The sequence below is a fragment of the Sorex fumeus genome, unplaced genomic scaffold (assembly GCF_029834395.1).
Source record: "Sorex fumeus unplaced genomic scaffold, SorFum_2.1 ptg000051l, whole genome shotgun sequence".
NCBI classification, from domain to species: domain Eukaryota; kingdom Metazoa; phylum Chordata; class Mammalia; order Eulipotyphla; family Soricidae; genus Sorex; species Sorex fumeus.
The window spans coordinates 18,354,752-18,374,027 of record NW_026606108.1 but is presented as its reverse complement, the minus strand read 5'-3'; positions in this window follow the sequence as shown (position 1 = coordinate 18,374,027).

The following is a 19,276-nucleotide window of genomic DNA, read 5'->3' as shown; positions in this document are numbered from 1 at the left end:
GATACTCTTCTGACTCACGGAATTTTATTAGGTAGATCTATCTGCTGTACATCTTATGGGCTTTCCTTTGTATGTAAATTTCTTTTTTTAATCTTGCTGCTTTCTGTACTCTGCCCTTATCTTTGCATTTTGTCATTTTGAGCATAGCGTGACTTGTAGTTTTCCCAGTTGAGTCTATTTTCACTGAAACCTTTGATTTCACTTAAATATGGGAAGTTCTTATCAGTGATTTCTTTAAATGTCATTTCTTCATCAATTTGCCTCCCTGTTCTTTAGGGACTCCAAAGTTTCTTATATTATTCCTCTTGAACTCATCCTAAACTTCTCTGGTATGCAGTTTATTTCTTTTCAGACTGTTTTCTACCTGCTGTCTCCTATTGTCTACCTCCTGCTCATCTTGGAGCTCCTGATATTCTGCTCAGCTTCTATTATTCTGTTATTCATAACTTCTATCGACTTTTCAATATCACCTACCACGTTCTACTTCTGTCTTTTTTTGATTCTGGTCACTTTTCTTTTCACTCTCACATTTTCTTGTGCTTTGCTGACTATGCATGCTGTAATTTCTTTGAATTCATTGAAAATCCTCATCATGGTGTCACTAAAGATATTGCATTAATATTTACTGTTGTTTATGTCTTCAGTGATATTGTTTCTGCTTGTTGAGTTTGATGGGCTGCTACATATTCCTATTGGTTTTCCAGTGGTCTTCTAGACCATCTAGAAGATGCTAAGAGATTAGGGACTAGGTCTTCTAGACCATCTAGAAGATGCTAAGGGATTAGGCTGTGATCACTTTCTTTCTTCTCTACCCATCTCCACCAAATGACAGGAAGAATAACTATAAGAAGCATGTAATTGATTCACTAAATTTGTTGCATGGCCATTTACATCTCCCATTCTGGATTAGGCACAGTGATACTCTGGAGGCCAGCCTCACCTGCAATGGATGAGCATCAAACAGAAGAATCTGATGAGCCTTTGACTCTTAACCTTTTGAATGGACGCTTTTCTTTATGAAAGGGCTGGTAACTGCAATTTTTCCTTGCTGACTTCCATCTCAACAACTCCTTTGACCTTTCACTTTATGTTATCCCCATTTAGCTTATTTAAAACATAAACATTGCTTTAAGGCAAGGAGCACTTGTGCCATCTGTGGAACAGATACACAATGTATAAGATAAGTACATAAAATTTTATTGAGAATGCTATATGTATCTTAGGAATGAAAGCCCCAAGCAATATGTGTTAGAAAAAATTAGTACAAAAAAAAGATATTTCTAGAGGTCTAGGAACACACCTGACATTCAGTTGTAACAAAGAGGCCAGAAACCAGGCAGAGGAAAAAGGAAAAAGGGTGTAAAAATATACAAAATTTTATTTATAAAATAAGTCATAGGTATGTACCACATAGAAACCATATTTAATTTTTTTAATTGAAAGCTTCTTACAGAGTAAATCTTTCTTCTTGTTGTTTTTATTTTGGGGCCTCAGCCAGCAATGCATAGTGGTTAGTCCTGGCTCTGCACTCAGGAATTACTCCTGGTGCTGCACAGGGAACCATATGGAAAATTGGGGATTAAATTCGGGCAGACTGTGTACAGGGCAAACAGTCTACCTGCTGTATTGTATTATTTCTTCAGCCTTAACAGACTAATTTTTTAAAAGTTCACATGAAAGAAATAGAACAGAAGATTTTAGTTTGGCGTCTATTTGGTCATGGGTTCAGACTTAGTGTGATTATATATATATACATAGTGTATACAATGAAATCATATGTTGTACTCATGCAGCTAGTAGAATGCTGAATTTTTTAGTAGCACAGTCCGTAGCACTGTCCTCCCATTGTTCATCGATGTGCTCGAGCGGGCCTAGTAAGTCTTCATTTTGAGACTTCTTGTTACTGTGTTTGGCATATTGAATATGTCACGGGTAGCTTGCCAGGCTTTGCCGTGGGGAAGAAATACTCTCAGTAGCTTGCCGGGCTCTCCAAGAGGGGTGGAGGATTGAACCCGGGTTGGCTGGGTCCTCCGTGTACACGGCAAATGCCCTACCCACTGTGCTATGTTAATTTTAAATTACAGATAAATGCACAGGAAAAACTGAGGAGACAATTCAAATATTTAAACAAATTCCAAATTAATTCTATATTTCAGTTTCAGCACTCTGCTTGAGACCACAGATTTTCAGTTAAAGTAATTGTTGAGTTGAGTAGTCGGGAAAAGTTGTAAAAACTGGAGTTAATGAATCACTCATTAATACAATAAATATTTTTGAATATCTAATACAGATATTCAATAAATATTTTTGAATATCTAATCAGTTTGGCAAATGTTTTTAGTGGTGTCACATTAATGCAATATTATTTTATTCAAAAGAATAAAGATAGTTATTATTCAGTTTTATTAATTATAGTTACCAAGGTTGATACCATTGATATAATAATAGAGTTATTATTATTTTAATAATATTATTAAAGGCCAGACACCTTACAACCTCAGCTCTACTTAAGTTTTTAATGGGTTAAATTTTAAAATATATGCATATACTCACACAGAGGCCTAAGTGGATGCCCTAAGGTCTGAAAATCCATTTACGTGTTCAAATACAACCTAAGTGTATGGTAATGGACTATTTCAAAACAATTTAGATCAGAATGGCGTTAAAATATCTGCTCATGTAATATATTATTACAGAATAGCCATTTGCTATTGTTGTTTTGGGTGAGGGGGTGAGTGCTTACTTACTTCTGGCTGTGTGCTCATGGATCACTCCTGGTGGGGCTCCAAGGACAGACCATATATAGTACTGGGGATAGACTCTGGGTTGGATGCATGCAAGACAAATGCTATTATAACCTTTATTCTATTGCTGTGACCCTGAATGCACATTTTTATTTACAGATTTCTTCCGTAATTCCCAATACAGTTATGAACCTCCTTACATCTAAGCATAAGCTAACTCTCTGCTTGCTGAGAGCAAAGAGCTTCATAAACTGTAATTCCCAGGAAGCTTTGGACTTGGGTCAGAGCAGTGCCTTTGGTGCCCACAGACCAGTCTTTCTGTTCCTGTTCAGTTTAAATTCTTTCTGAAAGTCACAAGTTGTTGCCGCCAAAGTAGTTCCACAACTAACTGATCAATACTTCATTTGATTTGCTCTTAAAATCCATGAACAGTTTGTGTTCTAAGTGGCTGGCCCCATTTACATGTCAACACAAATCAGCACAGGCCACACAAATGACCCAAAGCTCAGAAGGGAAACATCTGTATTGGTCATCTCAGAAGTTATTGGAACAGACTTGCCCTTTCGTAGAAAGTCATTGGGGTGGAATAATGCATCTCTTGCCTAAAGACATGCACTCAAATGATGTCAGCCGTATGGGAAGAGGACATGAAAACATCTATTTAAATGAAGAGAGCAAAAGAAAAGTCTTTAATCACTCAGCAAATTTACTTTCTGACTCTGATATGTATTGTTGAGGGATGATTTTTAGTTGATTTCCCTTAAGATTTACTAATGTGACTTTCAGTCTGACTTGAAGATGTTTCCTACTGATTACTTGATTTTTGAATTGATGCACTTTTCAGATTAATTTTATTTCAGGAAAAACAACAGAATATAAAGAACTCTACATTGTCCAACGGTGGAAGTATTTTGACATTAAATTTATATGCTTAGTGTTTTTTCTAAGTCACTGAAGGGACAACTCATGGGTGAATAATAATGGTGAATAACTCATGGGTGAACAGTTCTTGGTGATAAGTTGTCAGACTTACATATATTAATAAAGTGTAGTACAGGTGACATGCAGCTTGACTACAAGTTTTGCCTATGACAATATCACTTGTATCACTTGACTTTGAAGTTTTTAACTAATAGTTGTTTTTATTGCTAAGTAGTTAAAAGAAGGATATGCATTCCTCAAGCACTGGCTATTAATAATTTTACTGGTAATGGACCAATGGAGGTCGCTCCTCCGATATAAAGTCATGCTCACTTGTCTAAACTTGTTAGCATCTTGGTTACAATTTAAGGAGACTAACTTGACTAGATTTCAGTTATTATAGAAATGCGTAACAGTTAAAAATACTAGCTTAAAAAGAGATAAAACTACAGGTGGTAGAAATGATACAGTACAAAAGATATATAAGCTCATTAAGATATATTTATTTTATGCATCTTGTTCTTTAATGGCATGTTGCTCTAATATTGGGTCTTGTTTTTACTCTTTTCTTGGAAAAATAAAAGACCTTAAGAGTCTTTTTTTTACTCTTCTCTTGAAAGCAACTTAATATGTACTTAATTGCCTCATCCTCAAAGTTGTATACATATACACAACCAACAGGTATCAATACATTTATACCAATTGTAAATTTTTACTGAATTCTTAAAACAAATAAGTTTTATGTTTTCTTTCTCCACTTCAACAGTTCGCCTTTGTTAGTGGAAGGAGATTGGAAGCCTAGCTAAGGCCAGGACACTAGTTTTCCTTATGTACAGAAACTGTTTCCTCTCTGTCATGATTGACAGCTAACTAAGAAATCTGAATGGTGGAAAAATTTTTTTGATAAGCAATTAATGAAGTAGTTTTATTGTCTTGAAATAAATGTGAGCTCATTTTTGTGCTTTTGCTCTCTCTGAGGAATATGTCAAAAAATATTCAGTGTATATTAAACTTTGGATCTTTTATCAATTAATCTGATCCTTCTCCAGGTTCCTTTCTGGAGTAAATATGACTTCCATTAACCTAGTTTCCTAAACCCAAAACATGGGAGTGATCCTGGATGGCCCCAGTATTCCCCAATACATTTTTAATCTACTGAGTTCTCATCATCCCCACATTACAGCTAGTCTCACTTTTTCTAGAAATAGTTCAGTGGTCTTGTAACTTATAACTCCAGCTTGCTCTTAATTCCTTACAATTCATTTGTTATGAAATAGCCAGCATGGTTATTCTTTCTAAAGCAATTAAGAAGCTTAATACTCCCCAATGATTTTCTGCTGTATTTGAGATAAACATAAAGTAGAGTATCCTTAACAAGACGTTTTAGGCTCTGTGCAATTGGGTCCCTGTCTACTTTTCTGTGTTTAGATGGAATTATTCTCCCTTTGATGAATTTCTGTATTTAAAATACGCTGGCCCTAGTAAAGCTGTTCAATAATGCAGGGACTTTTCCATTTCAGAGCTCACATTTGGATCTCTCTAGTGGAAACTCTTTTCACTACTTTGGTCCTCTTATCCTTCTGGTCTCATAGTAAATGTTACTTCTTAAGAGGGGTGGAATCTCTGAAAGGCCAGTTTAAACTAGATATGCCATTGTTTTTTTCAATGTGCCATAAAGGGTTTCTTCAGCATAAAAGGATACTAAAACCTTGAACATTCCATTGAAAGACCTATCTTAAGGACAGATACTAGAGGATAAATAAGGAGTCTTTGGAATATTCTGTCCAATATCAGGTTTTTATATGGTTGAGGCCATGTGATTTGAGGTAAATGAATGATGTCCTTGCTGTGAGGGGCTGTCTGAGAAGTTGAGGCACTCTAGCAGTAAATATATATTTATAACTAAATTAAAATTTGGGAATAGCAGAAGTTATTAGCTTCCCCAGGTGACTATGTTTCAGATGTGTGGTCAACACCATTACTGGGAGAATTACATGCATCCCTTTATAACTCCATCAGAGGAAAACTTAGGGATGATTGTGTTTATATTTTTTTCTGGACTTTGCCTTTTTTGCCTTTTTCATTTGATGGTTGTAAACTATGTTTCCTGCCCACCTCCCCCCATCCCCCATATTAAATTGTCAGTAAAAGTGCAACTGCTAGAACTGGAGCAGTAGTTCTGGAGCTGGAGACTGGAAAACTGGTGCAATGGGTTAAGGTGCTTGGCTTGCATGAGACTGACCTGAGTTCCATCCCTGGCACCACATATGGTTTTCCAAGCCCTGCCAGGAGTAACCCTGAGTGAAGAGGCAGAAATAAGCCCTGAACACCAATAACTGTGCCCCTCACCCCCAGCAGCTTCTCTTCAGAGTATCATTACTCCTAGTAACTTATATAGACTGAGAATGATCTTAAGCACCTATATTTCCTTTTTGGGGGGTGGAGCCGCCACACACAACAGTGCTCAGGGCTTGCTTCTGGCTCTGTACTCAAGGATCACTCCTACCGGGGCTGCTCATATATATGGTGCCAGGGACCAAACTCAGGTTGGTCACGTAAAAGGCAAGTGCTTTTTCCACTGTACTATCTCTGCAGCCCCTGCCTGGACCTGAAATAATATAGAAACTTCTTTCAAAAAAATTGTTTGTGATAATATATATTTATTTACACTCTCTACACACACTTGAGAGAGTGAGGCAATGCTTTGCTTTCTGTGTATTTTTGTACTCAGTATCTGGCATAGCGCATTAGTTAGTTAACAAATATTTGGGAAGTTAAAATTTAAAAAAAGGTAAAAAAGGTAAAGGCCCTCCCGTTGATCGTCGATTTGCTTGAGCGGGCCCAGTAACGTCTCCATTGGAGACTTTGTTGTTACTGTGTTTGGCATATCGGATACGTCACGGGGAGCTTGCCAGGCTCTGCCGTGCGGGCGAGATACTCTCGGTAGCTTGCCGGGCTCTCTGAGAGGGGCGGAGGAATTGAACTCGGGTCGGCCATGTTGGCCGCTTGTAAGGCGAACGCCCTTCCGCTGTGCTATCGCTGATTTTGTTGATGGTGTAATAATAGAATTTTCTTTCTTTTCTCTTTCAGAAGTGCATTTGTAGTCCTTTCAGGGTGATTTATTTAATTCTTTCATTAGTCCTAAAATTATAGTTTTGTACTTGCAGTACTACTAAACCATGGCATTAAAGAGTGACTGGATTCGTCCACCTTCATCCCAAAGATTCCTCCTCTCTCCAGCACACTCAGGTCACAGTTCGATTGACTAATTTATCTCTTTTGAATATGGACTTTTAGTTTCTCTAATTCTATTTATTGAACAGAATATCCCCTGTTCAGTGTGTTATTTCTTTCTTTTTTTGACAGTGGAGGGGAGGTTTTAACCCACACCTGGCAGAGCTCAGGGCATCCTCCTGGCTTTGTGCTCAGAGGTCTCTCTTGGCAGTCCTTGAAGACCATATTCAGTAGTGTGGATTGAGCCAAGGTAAACAGTTGCTATATGTGAAGCCAGTACCTTGACCTCTGTACCATCTCTCTGCCTCCCATTGTGTGTTTTTAGTTTTCTTGTAAAAAATTGATTATAGATATGTTTGTTATTTCCTGGACACTATTTCTGTTCCATTAGTCTGTATGTCTATATATATATATATATCAATATCACATTCTTTAAAAATTTTAAAGTTTCATTGAGGTTTAGGAAGTCTCAGTAATGTTAAAATGTTTCATATTGTTTTAATTATCTTAGCTTTGAAATCAGAAAGCATGATGCTTCCAGCTTTACCTTTCTTATTCAAGATTGCTCTGGCTATTTGATTTCCTTTATGGTACTACCTGAATTTTACAAGTTTTTTAAAAATCTCTCTCTCTCTCCCTTTCTCTCTCTCTCTTTCTCTCTCTGTGTGGGTTAGAGATGCTCAGAGGACCTGGGGGCTGCTCTTAGTGATACTCAGCCAAATCAGATCATAGAGTTTCATGCTTAGGCCTGAGGATGTGATGCTGCTTTGACCCCTTGGTTCTGGGGCCACCAGGGCCTCAACAGACAGGACCCAGAGATACACTTGGCAGTTATGGGGCTGAGCCATGAGGTGCTGGGATGGACTCAGGTGGCAAATGTGTAAAGCATGTACCTCTGACCCTGTGCCCTAAGAAGTTTCTTGATTTTCTCAAAAAGTTTTATGAGTCAAGGGTGCGGCTCAGAGGTAAAAGTCATTTCTTTCATATCGTGAGGTTTTGGGTTTGGTTCCCAGTGTTATCAAAGCAAACAAAATAGGTTTAAAAAGGTTCCATTGAAAGTTTGATAAAGGTTCCATTGAAAATGAATGCAATACATTTCAAAGTATTTCAATATGAGTGCAACACATTTCAGTTTGTTTTGTATTGTGTACTGGACATTTTTGTTTCTTTTCTTTTCTTATTCTTACTTTTTTGTCGTTGTTATGGGGAGATTTGGGGCCACATTCAGTGGTGCTCATGGCTTCCTGGTTCACTCTTGGCAGAACTAGGGGAACCGTATTGGGTGCTGTGGATTAAATGCAGGCCAGATGTATACAATGCAAATACTCTACTCACTGTACTATCTTTCCAGCCTCAATATGCTGTAAATTTTCTGAGTAGCTGTTCAATATTCTTTAACCTTTAAAAATGTGTATAATATATTTTATCATTACATAAAATATATATAGCCATGTGAAGTGATGGTATGCATGTTAGTTTGATTATTATTACTTCTCAGTGTAGGTATGTATTAAATCATGAAGTTGTATACCTTCCTATACATAATCTTAAACATTCAACCATGCCTCAGTAAAACTGAGAGAAAGAGAGAGAGAGAGAGAGAGAGAGAGAGAGAGAGAGAGAGAAGAAAATGAGGCATTAAGAAATTAGCTGTCACTGTAAAGAGAATTCTTAAGCTGTGAAGAGCATAATTAATTAAAGGACTTTGTCACTTGCTCTTGACCCAATTTTTAGATTGCAGAGAGCTGGTAAACCAGGACTAGAAATCTCTAAAGAATGAGTGATATAAACAAAGGCTTGGCTTTTAAATAGAGAGAATGGGGCTAATGAAAAATTAATTTAAAAGTTTAAAAATGTATCTGTTGTAATGACTTATAAGAAGTAGGTCACACTTTTATACATGTGCTTGAATTCTTCTGTTTCCTTGAGTTATTTTTTGCTTATACTATAGCACTGTCTGCATTTAGTGTAAATGGAGGGGGAAGGAAGTAGAGGAAAGAAGTAGCTATCTGTTAGAATCCAATCATGATATGGAGTCTTTTAATTGTCAGCGAAAAGCACACATTTCCAAAGATTTTAGAATAGACTGTTAAAATAAAAATAAAGTGATAATAAGAGTTATTATCACTCATTGTCATTAATCAAACACACTTTGCTGCGTGATTTGGAGCACTCATTTTTTGTCTATAAAGGAAAGGGTACTAAATTGGTACTGTTTCGTTTTGCCTGCATGACATGGCATACATTCATCTTAGAAATCCTCTAGATTTCTCTTTGAGGATCTTGACTTTCTTACTTTTGTTCTAGGTATGCAACTTCATATTTCATCAGGAAATTAAAATCCAGACTAGGAATATCATCCAGCAACTGTTTATTTTTCTGCTGTACCGTAGAGTCCCTAGAACACCCACTGTCATTCTCAGAAATGCTAAAATTCTTGATTTTAAGAATTTGCTTGAATTCAAGCAAATTAATCTTTTTCCATTTATGATACCAAACCCAGTAGAGTTGGTACTCCTTGCCTAGGTGTGTCAGTGTCTCAAAGTCAAGAAGTTAAACCTGAATATCAGTGCAATAGGACAGTGAGTAGGGAACTTGCCTTGCACAATGTTGAGCAGAGTTTGATTCCTGGTGCCACACATGGTCTCCCAAGCCCCACAAGAAGTAAGCCCTGAAGTGCAGAGCCAGGAGTTAGTCCTGAGCACTGCTAGGTATGGCCCCTAACCCAAATCAAAACAAAAGAATAGCCACCTGAGATCTAGCTCTTAAAGTGTTCATGGGCAGATGGACATGTATTCAAGCAGCTATGACCTTGTATTGTCCTCAAGTTGATAACACTTTTATTCTATGTAACACATATAAAGATTTCAAAAGCAAGTATGTCTTAGTACCCATCCCACTGAAAGATGAAATCTGTTCACTCTTACCTACAGTATAATAATTTAAGTTAAATTAGCTACTGGATATTGACTACCAAAGTACTTTTTTTCCTTTTCATTCATTGTCATTCAATACATCCACAGAACTTATACATATAGAACATCATGTCCTACAGGCTGATGGAGTTTCTTTCTAGAACATTTTATTTGCTAAAACATCAGGTATATTAGAGATAAAATTAATAGACTTGAGAAAAAATATTCAGAGAGATAGGAATCCAGAAAGTTTTAAAAGACTTAATACATTGTGGTTGTGTAAAGCAACTACCCTTTTTCCTAAATACAATCTAGTATTTAACCTCATAAGATTCTAAAGATACTTACTACTAAACCTTAATTATTCCAAAAATCCATTTATGCCTTCTCTCATATCATTGTGTCTCTGTAATAGTTGATTCCTTATAATGATCTTCATTTAGTTAATAGTGTTAATGAAAAATCCTTTATATCGTTAAGGCAGTTCTAAGTCACTCTTCAGCCATTTTCTTTTGCTGGCTAAGTAATCCAATTATGTCAACCTTTACACCATAATTACACTAAAGATTGCTTTAGAGAGTTTAAGCGCATTACTGAAATATCCCCTAATCAAACCAGGTGCCAGGTGGGGAGAACTGTTCTTAGAAAATTTGTAAAAGTTAAAACTATTTTATATTATGTGTAACTCTGTGCTGTGAACTTCTGTGGGGTGGAAACCCTGGAGGAAACAAAACCAACACAATCTTAGTTGGGTTTGATTTGACTCAAGTGGACGGCCTCTAAAGGATAGAGAAGCCCCAATGACTTTTTTAAAATCTTGAGAAAAGAGTTAGAGTGTCTCTAAAATATGATAAAATATATATTTCCGGGACTGAGATCTCTCAGACCTGAGATAATGACTGGTTAAGTAATCTCATGTCTATATCACTATCCTGTATCCTTTGTCATCAGCCCAGACACATGGGTAGAAGGGGTGTCCAGTTGCTATATTACTACTATCTTGTGTTGCCAACCAGTTAGCCATACTTACTCTGTAACTTTGAAAACTTTCCAATTCATATATTTAAAATATATCCCATAGATTTTAACGCATTTTTGGCTCAGTAGTCTTTAACTACCGATTCATGGGCTGCTGCTAGTCTGCAGATATAGGACGGTTGATGAATTTTTCTTTAGATGTCTTATATTAAATATCTTCCTAATAACTTGTCCTTCAGTTCTCTTTCACCATCACTTTATGAACTCTTCTGACTACTATCTAAATCTTAAAATGATTCAATGATAGGTCACATGCTGTCCTATCTTTTGACAACATAAAGTTGTTCTGAAATTTGTATCAGAAGCTCTATGACTTCTCAGTCTCAGCTATCTTCAGTCTCCCGTATAAAATTGTATGTCCTGAGCATCAAGAGGAGTCTCATCCTTTGGATGGACCAAGAGGGCCGTGCAGGATGCAATATTTAAGAAAGTACTCACCTAAAAAAATCTGCAAGGACCAACACAGAGAGCCTCCCCACCTGGGTCCTTCTAAGCTTTTTCTGTATTTACAGTTGATGGAAAGACATAATAGGATGTGATTAAAAGAGGTTTCTCTTTTTAAAATTCTGGGACAGTTTAAGCCATGAAATGGAAGAATAGGATGAACCTGGATCCAGAAGGTCCTGCGTATCAGCTCTTTGACTCTATCAAGATCTATTTTTTTCTTTTGATTTTTTTTATCTTTTGGCTTGTATTCATGTTATGGACTGAATCATGTCCACCCATATCCATCTGTTGAAGACCTAACTCCTACCACATCACAATGTTATAGGTAAGGGGCAGTTATTTAAGATGAAATAATGTTTTATAGGCCTTAGTCTAATGAAACTAGTGTCCTTATTAGGAGAGAGCCAAACCCTGGGAGTAACACAGAGGAAAGCCCATCTGATTTCAATGAGCAAAGCTGGCCACCTGCCATCTCAGGAGAAAGGCAACAGGGGAAATGCTGCTGCCTCTAGATCTCAGATTTCTAATCTTCTGATCGTGAAAGAGAGATTTCACTTGTTGAAACCACAGTCTGTGGGATTTTGCTATAGTAACACTAGCAATGATGAAATGCAATGATTTTATAGCCACTACTACTCCAAGAAAACCCTATAATATGAAAATTTCCCTTAGCTCTGGCCATGACCTTCCGGGGGAGTCATACATGAACATTTTTTAAAAATCATTATATTCTTGCTCTTTAACTTCAAAGGAGCTATTCTTGGATTAAGAACTCCCTTTATAAGTTATAATTAGAATTTGAGACCAAGCCAAGAAAGACCTCTAGAGACTTTCTTTGCTTTAGGAATGGGATTGTAAATTTAAATGAATCAGAGTCAGTATTTTTTTTCTTTAGTTCAAGGCCGTGAACTATATTTTCTGCTATTACCTATAGCAAAAAAAAATGGGGGCTGGAGCGATAGCACAGCAGGGAGGGCGTTTGCCTTGCATGAAGCCCACGAGGCCAACCTGAGTTTGATTCCTTTGCCCCTCTCAGAGAGCCTGGCAAGCTACCAAGAGTATCTCTCCCGCATGGCAAAGGCAGAGCCTGGAAAACTACCTGTGACATATTCGATTTGTCAAACACAGTAACAAGTCTCACCATGGAGATGTTACTGGGCTTGCTAGAGAAAATCGATGAACAATGGGAGGACAGTAACAGTGACCACTAGGTGTGGCGAAAATTAATAAAAAAAAATATTGACCTGATGTAGTTCTTGAATGATGGACTATGCCTTTCTTAAAAACAAAATGCTGGGGGGGGGGGGGGGGTGTATGGTGCTGCCAGCACATCAATCTGTACCTGTGAGGTGAGTGCATCACGAGCCTGATGGTGCCATCAAACTTCCAGATATCCCCAAATTGCTGGTGTGCTTTTAGCCAGACACCAAAAACTTGGGGCAAAGTTTACCAAGAAAGTAAACGGCCAAAAGTTAGGTATATGGGAGACACATCCACAAACTACCTCTGGCTCAGCTACATAATTGGAGGCATGGTGTGTAAACTCGGAAGTGCTTCAGGAGCACCGTGATGGGTGTAACCAGATTAAACCTAAACTTCTTGAAGGACAAAGCAATGTTACCCAACAGCATGGCCTCTCTGGTTCCTGATCAGACTGCCTAATGACCATGATTCCAGAGACTCAGAAATAAATCTTGAAACCCAATAGCTTTTGGCAGAAATGCATCCGGTCGCTGCAGTAGGTTACTGGTGCTGAGTCATCCCAGATGGGAATAGGTTTTGTGCCTTGGCCTGTTTCCCCTGGCAGTCCGGTGGCCGTAATCCTCCAGAGGCCACTGGACAATCAGATTTGGACCTGCAGTGATGAGACATATGGGGCCTCATGGGATGGGGGTAGAGCAAGCCCTTTCCTCCCCATCCCAACAAGACCCTGAGTCGCCGCCCCCGAATTGCCTCACTGACTCCTGATCAAGCTGCGTAATGGCCATGATTCAAGTGACTCAGATACAAATCTCAAAACCCAGTGGCTTTTAGAAGAAATGTGTCTGGACCCTGCAGTAGGTTACTATCACCTGGCCACCACAGGGAAGAAAGGGTGCTGTCCCTCCTCCTGCTCCCCTATGGCGGCTTGGTGGCTGCCACCCTCCAGAGGCCTTTGGTCAGTCAGGTTTGGGCCCTCAGTAACAAAGACACATGGGGCCTCACGGGATGGGGGTGGAGCCGGCCCTTTCCTCCCTGTCCCAATAAGGCCCCAAGTTGCTGCCCACGAACGGCCTCTCTGGCTCCTGATCAAGCTACTTAACAGCCATGATCCCAGAGACTCAGGAACAAATCTTGGAACCCAGCAGGTTTTGGCAGAAATCCCTCCAGATTCAATTGTTAAAATTTTGGAATTTCAAAATGACGCAGCCACTACTGCAGCCACACGACATCATGTTATTCTTAACCAGCAATAGAAAACAAATTGTCTACTGTTGCCTTTTCAGCATATCTGAGTGTTGGGGTAGCACTGTCCTCCTGTTGTTCATTGATTTGCTTGAGTGGCCCAGTAACGTCTCCATAGTGGGACTTGTTGTTACTGTGTTTGGCATATTGAATATGCTTGCCGCGCAGGCTAGATACTCTCAGTAGCTTCCCAGGCTCTATGAGAAGGGTGGAGGAATCAAACCCGGCTTGGCCGTGCCGCTGCATAAGGCAAACACCTTACTGCTGTGCTATTGTAAAATTCCAAATAATAATGGTGAGTCTGGTGTCAAAATATTGAATGTAATCAATGTAGAGAGAGAGTAATGTGGAGGTCATCTGCCCCACAGGTAGGGGGAGGGTGTGGAATGGGGGTATACTGGGGTTTTTGTGGTGGAGAATGGGCACTGGTGAAGGTATGGGTGTTTCATTATATGACCGAGACTTAGACCCAAAAGGTTTGTAACTGCTTTCATGGTGATTCAATAAATAAAATTATAAAAAATTAAAAAATAATGCTGGCCAATTTCCATAATGTAAATTTAATGATTTGAAGCATTTATTTGTCTTTGCAATTCTTTCACTTCTTTTAAGGTTAAACCAAATATATTCTCTTCTCTCTTAAAGACACATCTGAACATGTGCATACCAACAATATGTACCTTAATTCCAGTAGTGGAACTCTTTTAAAGTGGACTTAAAACACCTTAATGTGTGGACAAAGGTAATACTTAATGATGTTTCAAATGTTTCGTGCTTTGGAAGGCAGTCAAATGTGAAAAAAAATCTAAGTAGTTTAGTGGGTTCCAGTCACTAAAGCCAATGGCCCAGTTGAATTTCTTTGTCAAAGGTCTCAGGTATCCATATCTATGAAAAGAATTTGTTGGAATAGTTAAGATATAATCCCATCATTATAGCAAAGGCAATGAGAAAATAATTGGAAAACAAAGATTACCTGCTCAAATTCTATCTAGTTCACCACAGTATCTGAACCTCTACTTTCTCCTAGTTGAGTGGAAAGATTCAACGTGGAACTCAATCTGATCTTTCTGATTACACCTCCAGGTGATCTATTTTCATCATTTAAAATCTGTATTCTACCCCAAGCATAAAGAGGTTAATATCTAATTACCAGGAAGAGATCTGGGAGTGAGCTGAGGAGTAGAACACAGACTCTTTTAGGGTATTTCATGGCTCTGTAGTGCAAAATGTCCTTGTCACATACAGTGATATGATTCATGGTTGCTGGATTTCAGATTTTCTCCAAAAAGCCAGATATTGACAATTTAATATCAATTTTCCTTATTTTAAAAGGTTAACAACCTGCAATTTTTTTAGCTCCATGTAGAGAAGATAACCATGTTTTCCACCATTCTTTATATTTCTGTGCTTCCCAAAGTTGGAGTTATGCAAGTATTAATCAATGGTCTTTGGTGGCCTCCTTCGTAGAAAATCTGCAGCCTTGTTTCTAGAGTTCAGAGAATCCTTAGGCTTCTTATGCAGTTGTTTCCTCCCCTCCTTATTTTCTTTCTTTCTTTCTTTCTTTCTTTCTTTCTTTCTTTCTTTCTTGTTGAAAGCTTAAACTTGATTTGAGCAGAAAGTTGATTGGGTTTAAAATCATGTCAGGCATGTAGTGGGAAATACTTAAATGTTGGCCGTTAGTCTTCAGTTGTGTCACTCTAACCTCTTAGCTGCAAACCATGCAGATATGCTAGTGTGAAGAAATTACTTTCTACATATCTTATACTAGGTGTAAATGGGGAGGGGCATTCCGATTTCACAGATTTTATATTGAATTAAGTGTCAGTTAACTCAAGTGAGTAACTAGCTGACAATTTAGGGGAGGAGGACATACTACAACAATATTGCACAATGAGAAAACTAACCTGAATATACATAATATTGGTAGCCACCTGATATTAACAACTTAACAGATCTGTTCTCAAATAATTGAGAATCAAATCCTCCCCATTAACACCCACAAAACTTGATATACAATGGAGAAACTAAGGAACTTAACTGCAAACACAGATAGGGATTGAAACCCAGGCAAGAACCCAAGCCCACCAAAATGCTTGAACCTCTTCAATGAGTACCTAAAATCAATACTCACTGCACTGGCAACAGAGAATAAGTGAGCACCTGTGAAATTAAGCAGTCACTAGATGATAAATTCAACCAAATTAAAGAACTTTTTCAGTAGATAAGAGAGTCTATACAAATGGAAATTAGGGAGCTAAATAGTATACTAGCAGGTCACAGTAACAGAATTTCACAGGCAAAGAACCATTTAGATGAATTTGAAGATAAAAATACAGACCAGAATTGATTAATTGAAAAGGAAAAGAGAAACAAATGAATTAAAAAAAGGTTCTGAATGAACAAAGACAGAAAAAATAATCTGAATTATAAAAATACAGAAGGTGAAGAAAAGAGAAAATGGGGAAGAAAGAATAATGAAAGAGATAATTGCTGAGAACATCTCTACTATCTGCAGGGAGGCATCTGTTCAGATTCAGAAGCCAGGAGTACCAAGCAAAATAGACCCACACTGAACAATCCAACTGACAAAAACCAAATAAGAACATGAATTTCTTAAAGCAGCAAGAGAGATGAAAAACCTTAATATAAGGGAAGTAACATAAAAAACACAACATATCTTCCATATAAAACGATATAGGTAAGAAGAGTGGAATGACATATTCAAATTAATGAATGAAAGAAACTTTCAATCTAGAGTCCACTACCCAGCAAAGCTCTCATTTATGTGGGAGGAGGGATAAAAACAATCTTAGACAAATGAGAGCTGGTTACATTTGTGATAACCAAATGGATCCTGAATGAACAGTTTTACAGCAATTTATATAAACCAAATAATCAATTGTAAAAGTGACAACCCTACACAGTTAAATGGCAACACAATCCTTTGTGTGAATAATATCCCTGATTGTTAATGAATTTAACTCTTCCCTCAGAAGGCACAGAGTGGTTGGTTGGTTCAGAAAAAAAAAATCTATCTATTTTCTATTTACAGCAAACAAGTCTAAAATCACAGGATAGACACAGGATCCAAGTAAAAGTATGGAAAACAATTATAGAGGTAAATGAAAAACAACAACAATAAAAAAACTGGAACAGCTATACTCATATCAGACAAAATTTACTCATACTCATATCAGACAGGACTTTCTATTGTCCAAAAGTCAAATACACATTATTCTCAAGTGCATATGGAATGTTCTCCAAGATAAATCACATTTTAGAACATAAGTCTAACTTACATAAATTCACAAACATAAGAATCATACAAAGCATATGATCAGATCACAGGGCTATGAAGACAGAAATTAATCATAAAAAGAAGATGGGAAAAACTGTAACATCTAGAGACAGAACAACATGCTGCTATATAATATCTGTATTAAAGTTGAAATCAAGGAGGAAATAAAAAAGTTTACTGAGACAAATGATAATGAAGAAACTGAAAATTATGAGACATCACAAAAGCAGTACTTGGAGGGAAACCCATAGCAGTACAGGCCTACATAAGGAAAAAGATAAAATAAACCTAACTGAACACCTTAAATATCTGTAGAAACAACAACAAATGAATCCAAAGACTAGTAGAGGAAAATAAGTAATAAAAATTGGAGCAGAAATCAATAACAGAGAAACCAAGAAAGCAATATAAAGAATCAGTGAAAAGAGAAGCTTGTTCTTTGAAATTATTAATAGAATGTTGGCTTGACTCATGACATAAAAAAATCAGAAAGTGATCAGAATAGGATCAGAAATGAAAAGGGAGAAATTATAGCAGAACCCCCAGAAATCCAAAACATCATCAGTACTTATCATGAAAAACTATGTTTCATTAAGCTAGAGAATCTAGAAGAAATGAACAGATTTCTACAAACTGAGGAGAGAGTAAACATCCTTAACAGAACAATCACAAGTAAGGGACTTGAAACAGGAATTAATAATCTCCCCAAGAACTAAAGTAATGGCCCAGAGGAGTTTACAAGTTAGTTTTATCAAATTGTCAGAGAAAACTTACTGCCAGATATTGTTAAGCTTTTCCAAAATATTGAAGACACAGGAATTCTTCGTAACACCCTCTATGAAGCTATCATTATAATGATACCCAAAGCTGACAGAGATAACACAAAAAAAGAAAATTTCAGACACATTGACCTGATGAACATCAATGCAAAATTCCTCAAAAAAAAATCTTAGAAAACCAAATCAAGCAGCACATCAAAAAAACCATATACCATGATCAAGTAGGATGCATTCCAAGAATGCAAGGATGGTTCAATACATGCAAATACACCACATTAGTAAAGGGAAAGATAAAAATCATAAGGGCTGGAGCGATAGCACAGCAGGTAGGGCGTTTGCCTTGCACGCAGTCAACATGTCTGAGCTGGGTTCGATTCCTCTGCCCCTCTCAGAGAGCCCGGCCAGCTACTGAGAGTATCCCGTCCACACGGCAAAGCCTGGCAAGCTACCCGTGACGTATTCGATATGCCAAACACAGTAACAACAAAGTCTCACGATGGAGACGTTACTGGGCCCACTCGAGCAAATCGATGAACAACAGGACCACAGTGACAGTGACAGTGACAGTAGAGAAAATTTTGACAAGATCCAACACCCATTCATGATAAAGAAAAATGCCATGTAAGATATGCAAGAGCTATCTATAAAGATGAGACTAAGGGAACACAGACCTCAGCACAGGGATCATACCCTGTTACCTGGCTGCTGAAACTTGTCAATGGATGAAAGGAAGACTGGGAATGGGGTCACTCAGCAGAGGCAACTCTCTCTCTCTCTCTCTCTCTCTCTCACACACACATACACACACACACACACACACACACACACACACACACACACACACACACAGAGTGATTCTGTAGAGCATTGGTACCACAGCTCTGAAGCTGGGAGGAAGTCCAAAGAAAGGTATGGTACAGACCCTCCCAGCAGAGTTGTCCACAGGAAGAAAAGTACAAGATCTTTCTTTCATGGTCAGGACAGGCACAAGGGGCAGGCCTTGCTAAATGCTAAATGGCTACTCGGACTGAAATGCTGGACCAGTTTTGCTTTCTGAATCCCGGAAGACCTTGTTATGACTGAGGACAGAAAAAGAACTGATGGTTTTAGTGAATGGACTTGATGACACACCCTGTTTGAGGTCAAGGGCAAGAAATGGTGAAGTGGGTGGACATCAGAAAGGCCAGTCTGTCCTTGTGTGCTCATGCTGCAGCCAGGACACTGCTTTCAGTACCACAGCACCACTTATTTCTGGTGAGAGGGTGTAATGAAGCTAGACCTGAGCTCTTTTCAGCTGGAGACTTCAGGTTCCTTTTGAAGTACTTAGCCACACTAATTTCTGAGAGCAGTGAAAGACAATGCATCATTGCCAGGATCTGTGTCTTGTTTATTGGCAGGGAGTTAATGCTCCAATGCTTTAAAACAGAGGCCAGGACTGTCCCCAACTGATCAAGC